Here is an 8546-nt window from a genome sequence, read left to right as displayed (position 1 = left end):
GCCTGCATACCATTTGAACCTGCGTAACTCCGCAGTCGCGGAGCTATTTTGGCAGAAAACATCCGCACTCGCGGAGCTCTCTGACATGCTCATACCTGGTACTGCATTAATTACAGATTTAAGGTTAAATTTTATAAGTATTATTATTAAACCTAATTAGGGTTTTTAGTTAATACATATTTATTTCTAGTTTTAATTTATACTTTGTAATATTAAGTTTTAATATTATGATTAAATATATAAAATTAATACTTTTATAAAATAATATAAAAATAATATTTTTATATAAAATAAGTAATTTTATCATTTTTTATCTCTTTTTATAAATTGTATATTTTAATTGTTTAATTCGTAAATTGTATATTTATCGTTCGTAATTAGTTTTAAACTTAGTTTTTGCTATAGTTATTTTATATTTCTAAACTCTTAGGCTTTGCCGTAAAATCCCTTAAGTGCTTTTTCTTTAGATTAAGATTTAGGCGCTTTAGAATTTTACGACGTCACTTATCGCCTTAGTTTTAAATAGATTTTAGTGCCTAATTAAGTTATTGCCATTTTGGATATAGAATTCTTTTTAAGCTTTAATTCCTTTAGACGTAATTTTTAATATTTAGTTCTTAGACTTTTAAGTTTCGACGCTTTACTTTCTTATTATTATTTTTCGACCTTTTATTTTTCGACATTTTTCGACGCACTCTTTTTCTTCCTCTTATTTCTCGACGCTCTAGTTTTTAAGACATAGATTTTATCTTTAAAATTTCGGCGAAAATTTATTTTAAGCGGTTAAATTGATAGACATCCAAAATTTTCTGGTTCGTAGTAATAGTTGGATTTGTTAGTGGCGAGTTGTGAGTTTTCGATTTAAAGGGTCCTGGCTACCTGCTGCATCTATTGGCTATTCGAAACGTGGGCAAAATCAGAAAAGTCTATTAATTTGATAACTTTAATAATTTTTATCTTTATAACAAATAGGATATTCAGTTAATGCACCGAGCAAAACGTTCATCACCTTTCATATGTTCACCACCTGTAACTCGATCAAGACATCTAGCCAATATTGTCGCCGTTGATTTTTCTTTAGAATCATCATCTAGTCGAACGAGTACTTCAATTCAAATTTCCGATAATCCATTTTTTGAACCCGATCTCACAATTGAGAACCCGGAGGATATTCAGAGACAATTCAGAGATCCTGAACAACTAATCATTCCTCCTGAACTACAAATTACTCATCCAGAGATTGTCGAGGAAGAAACCATTAAATCAGAATCCTCTAGTGATTCAGATTCAACAAATTCAATCATGGAAAATCAGGAACCTCTAAGTATGGAAGACCGAATGAGAGCCACACACACGGGCCAAGGTCATGCCATTACTCAACCAGATATTAATGCGCCAAATTATGAAATCAAAGGACAAATCCTACACATGGTAACTAATCAATGCCAATTTAGTAGTACGCCAAAAGAAGATCCAAACGAACATCTTCGAACCTTTTATAGGATCTGTACTCTATTTAAAATCAGAGAAGTTGAGGATGAACAGATCTATCTCATGTTATTTCCCTGGACTTTAAAGGGAGAAGCCAAAGATTGGTTAGAATCGTTACCTGAAGGGGCGATTGATACATGGGATGTTTTAGTTGAAAAATTTCTTAAAAGATTCTTTCTGGCATCTAAAGCAGTGAGACTTCAAGGAGAAATTGTTACGTTCACGCAAAAGCCAAATGAAACTCTATATGAGGCGTGGACAAGATTTGGAAAGTTGTTGAGAGGATGTCCTCAACATGGCTTAGACACTTATCAAATAGTGCAAATATTCTACCAAGGATGCGATGTTGCTACACGAAAAGACATCGACACAGCAGCTGGTGGTTCCATTATGAAGAAAACCGCAACTGAAGCTTACAAAATTATTGATAACACAGCCTCCCACTCACATGAGTGGCATCAAGAAAAAGATATTCTTCGTTCATCTAAAGCGGCTAGAGCCGATTCTAGCCATGACTTTGATTCCATTTCCACAAAGTTAGATGCTTTCGAGAGACGAATGGAAAAGATGACTAAAGATATTCACGCAATATGAATTAGTTGTGAGCAGTGTGGAGGACCACATTTGACAAAAAATTGTCTCAGTATTGAACAAACAATGGAACAAAGAGAGAATGTTTCATACATGAATCAAAGGCCTGGAAATAATTATCAGAATAATTATCAACCACCAAAGCCGAACTACAATCAAAATCAGAATTATAACCAAAATTTTCCATATAACAACCAACAAGGTCCTAGCAATCAACAAGTATCTAATAATACTTACAACCAGCAAAGACCTATTTTTCCAAATAAACCACCACAAACCGATGGTAAAAAGTCAAATTTAGAATATATGATGTCGAAGGTAGTTGAATCTCAAACTCAGTTTTTCACATCTCAGAAACAAACTAATGAACAAAATGCTCAAGCATTTAGAAATCAACAAGCTTCAATTCAAAATCTGAAACAAGAAGTAAGTAACCTAGCAAGGTTAATAGGAGAAAGAAAACCAGGGAGTCTACCTAGCGATACAAATGCTAACCCCCGAAATGAAACAGCTAAAGCCATTACCACAAGAAGTGGTATTACACTCAAACCACTTGAAATACCTGTAATTTCCGATGACTCTATTCCTACTACACAGACACCTTAGCCTGAGCAAGAGAAGGAATCAGAACCGGTAGTTGAAAAGGTTAATGAAGATAACACAGTTAAGGCTAAACCTTATGTTAAACCATACCAACCACCGCTTCCTTACCCGAGTAAAATGAGAAAAGAAAGACTTGAAGCCGAGCAATCTAAATTCTTGGATATGTTTAAACAAATAAATGTAAATCTTCCTTTCATTGATGTGATTTCAGGAATGCCAAGATATGCTAAATTCCTGAAAGATCTAATCACAAATATAAAGAAAATGGAAGAACTCTCAGCTGTTACAATGAATGCTAATTGTTCTGCAGTGCTGTTGAATAAACTACCAGAAAAATTATCAGATCCAGGAAGTTTCACAATTCCATATTTTCTGGGTAGTCTTAATTCAATAGAAGCATTGGCAGACTTAGGTGCTAGTATAAATTTAATGTCGTATTCACTATACGCTAAACTAGACCATGGAGAATTGAAACCAACACGAATAAGCATATAACTAACAGATCGATCAGTAAAATATCCTAGAGGGATAATGGAGAACATGCTAGTTAAAGTTGGTACTTTAGTATTTCCAGTAGACTTTGTTATTCTGGACATGGAAGAAGATTCTCGAGTTCCTCTCATATTAGGAAGACCATTGATGTGCGAAATCGTGTCTATAATTTATCTTATGGAAAATACCGGTTTTAAAGATTGCTACACACTAACGGGCAGTGTACCCGATCGTGTAGTAGTATAGATAATGGTAAAATCCGTGTATCGTTCCAAGGACAGTATATCAGTCAAACTAGAAGTAGCAACTATATTATGATTAACTAAGTTAATTAAAGTAAAAAGTACAAGTTTTATGTTTTGTGGCTGTTTTAACGATTTAGCCAAATCAAAGAAGGTTAAATGTAAAAAACAATATTTTTAGTCTTTTGGTTTATAAGATGCAAATAAATGCAAATAAAGCAATAAAGATAGTTTTAAATTAAATCAAAGAGATGAAATGTTCATCTAGATATTTTACCCTCGGTATTGGATGTAAATTAGTTATTAAGCCCTGATTGAATAATTATGTGTGTAGTTATCTAATAGGTTTTACTAAGAGTTCTCTCGGATAAACACTCAAATACAATAACAAGCTCAAGGGTTCCCTTTTCACTATAGTTCTTGTATTTGTAATCAAATAACTATAAGCATGCTAATCACCTAAATCGACTCGCCAAGAGTTCTCTTTAGCAAGTACTCAAACTAGAATTACTAAGCGAGGGTTCCCTATAACTTAGACCTTTTCGTTTGTGACTAGTTGATCAACAAGATTAAAGACTTGAATAACAATTGCCTTTGCGTTCGCTCTACACAATTCATTCCTATTTTGTCTAACCGTTTTAATCTAGTTTACCCCCTTGGTCCGGTTTAGCAAACAATCAATCTAAGACAAGTTGATTGTAAATCAATATGATACATTAACAAGAGTTCTCTTTATCAACAACATATCAATTAACTAGATACAAATGGTTCTAACAACAATAAGCATGGTTCTCTATTCAAGCTTCAATCTAACACACATAATACATTCAATCAATAAGATTACATCCAATACCTTGGTTATTAATCTAGACAAACATTAATGAAACTAGCCAATAATCATTGTAACAGACAACAATTCACTCAAATTATAAACTGAAATCATTTCTGAGAACAAGTATATAACCTACAAGAACAAGAGTTCTTGGATGAAGAAGATGTTGATGGATGATGCTTTGATCTTTGGCCTCTTCAAAGAGGATGGAATTCTCCAAGATGCTCCTGAAAATCGTCTCTCAAACTCTCTGTACGTAACTTTTTATGAAACAGTCCCAAAAAATGACATTTTAAGGTGGAGAAATTAGGTAAAAAGAAGATAAATCGGGTACACCTACTTTGGGACGGCGTCCTAAAAGGCAGGACGGCGTCCCGGTTTAATGATCAAGACGGCGTCCCAACTTGAAAGACGGCGTCCCTTTGCGAAGGCCAGGACGGCGTCCCGGATAGCTAGACGGCGTCCTGGTGGGTTTTAAGGCACTGTTTCGTTTTCTCTTTAATATTAGCTCATTTGGACGAACTCTCACATATCGGAGGCTTTGTTATATCATTTTAAAGCGCTATCTTGATACTAACTCGTATCGGGATCAACCGATGTCATAAATCATCGAAATTCTTTGCAAACTACTCTTCCGATACAAATTCGCGCATCTTGACATATCCCTTGTAGATCATCTTCATTATCTTCGAATATAGAGTATTTTTAGTGATATTGCGATAGATATATATGATGTAATTGAGCAATATCAACCATTCTTAAACACGGCTAAAGCAATAATAGACGTGTTTGGTAAGAAACTGACCCTAAATATAGAGGACGAGAGTATTACCTTTTCTGTTGATAGAGCCATGCAACAACCGCAATCTGCAGATGATACTTGTTATTATGTTCAAACCATAGATTCATAAGACGAATTGTTACAAGAATTTCCAGAATTACAAGAAACAGGAGAATGTTCTTTAGGAGAAAGAACTGAACCAATTGATGAAGCTGAAATGTTAGCCGCACTCATGGCTAATGATTACGAACCAGCAATAGAAGAACTTCAAATGCTAAAAGAGGAAGACAGATATCGATATAAATCATCGATAGAAGAACCACCGATATTAGAGTTAAAGCCACTTCCAACCCATTTGGAATACGCTTATTTATATGGTGAATCTGAATCACCTGTAATAATATCATCTTCTCTTACGGAAAATGAAAAATCTCAACTCATTTCTGTGCTAAAATCTCATAAACCAGCTATTGCATGGAAGATTCATGACATTAAAGGCTCGTATTGCACACATAAAATCTTTATGGAAGAAAATCATAAAACCTATGTGCAACGCCCACGAAGACTAAATCCTAATATGCAAGATGTTGTTAAGAAAGAAATTATTAAACTGCTAGATGCAGGTTTAATTTATCCAATTTCTGATAGTCCATGGGTAAGCCCAGTTCAATGCGTACCTGATGTTTGCAGCGGGGTATACGAAATAGCTTATATTTTTACAGGAAAAACTATTAAATACGATACATTTTTGCACAAGATATTTATTTATTTATAGAATGGATATACTTAAACCTTGCTACAACACTTATAGGCAGTGTACCTAATCGTACAATAGTGTAGTTTTTAGTAAGTCCGGTTCGTTCCACAGGGAATCTTTTTAAACAAAGCTTAACGCTATATTAGTTTACTTTTATAAAAATACAAATATATATATATAAGTAATATTATTATTATAAAGGAGGGTTTTTACCGTTTAATGACCGGTTTGTCGATTTTAAAACTTTAGTCGCAGTTAAAACCAAATGTAAAATAATAAATATAAATACAAGACTTAAATTAAAGCGTAAAGTAAATAACAATAATGAGATTGCGAATAATAAAAGTGCGATAAAATAAACTTGCGATAATTAAAAAGTATGATAATTAAAAGTACAATTAAATACAATAACAATAAAAATGCGATAATTAGAAGTGCAATTAAATATAAAATAAAGGAAATAAAATATGAAATAAAATAATTATGCTTATTTAAACTTTCGTAATCATGATGTTTGACATGTTGATTTTAATTTTAAGCCCATGGGTTAATTGTCCTTTGTCCTGGATTATTTAATATGTCCATACGGATTTGTCCATAATAGTCCATCAGTCATAAATATAAAGAGCGAAAGCCTTCGTCAAATTATTCTTATTCCCGAAGTCAAATATTCCAACTAATTGGGGATTCGAATTGTAACAAGGTTTTAATACTTTGTTTAATGAATACACCAGGTTATCGACTGCGTGTAAACCAAGGTTTTACTACTTTGTTAACAATTACACCAATTACCCTTGAATGTAATTCACCCCTGTTTCAACAAGTCTATTAACTATTAATCCAGTTCCGTGTCCGGTAAAATGAATAATTATTGGTATTTATAGATATCCCGCCCACCGTACCCAGTCAAGCATATGTGGTTATATATAAATACGTCGAATTATAAGTTTGTATATTAAATTAACAAGGTATTGTTTAGTTAATATAAAACCCATTAATAGCCCATAGTCTAATTTCCACAAGTGTCGTTCTTTTATCCAAACCCCAATTATGGTACAAAGCTCAATTACCCAATTTTAGTAATTAGCCCAACATCATGATTACTTCGGATTAAATAAGCATAATAATAACTTAGCTACGAGACATTAATATAAAAAGGTTGAACATAACTTACAATGATTAAAAATAGCGTAGCGTTACACGGACAGAATTTTGACTTACACCCTTACAACATTCGCTAACATACCCTTATTATTAGAATTAAAATTAAAATTAAAATTAAAATTATAATATATATATATATAATACGTTTTATGAGAGAAGAAGAAAAAGGATGATTTTTACAATCAGAATGCGCGAGCTTTATAGGGACTTTCAGAATTTGGGCCTCCGCGACTCGCGGCCCATTTTGCCTTCAAACTCCGCGAGTCGCGGAGTTTGCTTTTACAGCTCACACAAGTTTGGCTCTTTGTTTACCGACGGTTTTATAAATAAATATAATATATTAAATAATTATAAGAATTATTTAAATATTATATTATATTTATGTGCATAGTTGACTTGTAATTTTTAGTCCGTTGCGTCGAGCGTTGAGAGTTGACTCTGGTCCCGGTTCCGGATTTTCGAACGTCCTTGCGTACAATTTAATATCTTGTACTTTGCGTTTTGAATCTTGTACTCTTGTAATTTCGAGACGTTTCTTATCAATAATTGGAACCTCTTTGATTGTATTTTGTACTTTTGAGCTTTTTGGTCGTTTGCGTCTTCAATTCGTCGAATCTGTCTTTTGTCTTCACCTTTTATTATTTAAACGAATATTACTTGTAAATAGAACAATTGCAACTAAAAGCTTCTCTTTCTTGAGGAATAATGCTATAAAATATTTGTTCGTTTTTAGCATTATCAAATATTCCCACACTTGAGCGTTGCTTGTCCTCAAGCAATATCGTCTTGAAATACTAGAATCACTTCTTTATTCTTCACACTTTGTACATCAGTGATTTCTATACGGCGGTATAAACAATGGTAGTAACGATATGGTTTACAGTCCCACATGACTATAAAAATTTAGATCCATTAAGGAAATTAGATCTTTATGAAAACATTTGATCTTTTGAAAATTAAATCTAGTTTTTTACCCTAGATAAGTTTTCTGGAATAACCCTTTACCGGTGTTTGCAAAATATTTTTGTGGGTTTGGTGGGTTTCATATTTGAAAATTTTAGCTCAAAACTTATGGTTTTGTGTCACCCACTTGCTAACCTTGTATTTGGAAAGCAACACATCCAGTTTACTTGTCCCGTATATTACCTTTCGGTAAACTACCGTCCGGTTGTAAAGGAAAGCGTTGAACAAGCAACTGTTAAGGCAATGTCCCATGACATGCTTTTAATTATGGTCTATAATGTGTCGGACGCAATTACTATCCTTGGTAGGAGCAATAGTAAAGCTCACCCTTATAATTTTTCGGTCTGGCACAAGGTCCTGTCTTTGACCACTATGCAACCACCGTTCTTACGGTTGACACCCGATTTAGTTCAGGTGACCTAATGAATTCCAGGTGAATTCCTAGGATTTTACGTTCAATGGTAATGAACGCATTGAAAATAGGGTTTTCAGAAAACAAATCCGTTTGTAATTTTGATCAAAATATTTTCTCGTTCAAGCTCGAGTTTAGATATCATTGAATTCCATGAGTTTGAATTCTCAATCTTTAAGGTCAATCTCTAGGATTGAGTAATATCAGGCTTAAAAGCT

This window comes from Rutidosis leptorrhynchoides, chromosome 3 (genome assembly GCF_046630445.1).
Source record: "Rutidosis leptorrhynchoides isolate AG116_Rl617_1_P2 chromosome 3, CSIRO_AGI_Rlap_v1, whole genome shotgun sequence".
Taxonomy (NCBI): Eukaryota; Viridiplantae; Streptophyta; class Magnoliopsida; order Asterales; family Asteraceae; genus Rutidosis; species Rutidosis leptorrhynchoides.
This window is presented reverse-complemented; position numbering follows the sequence as displayed.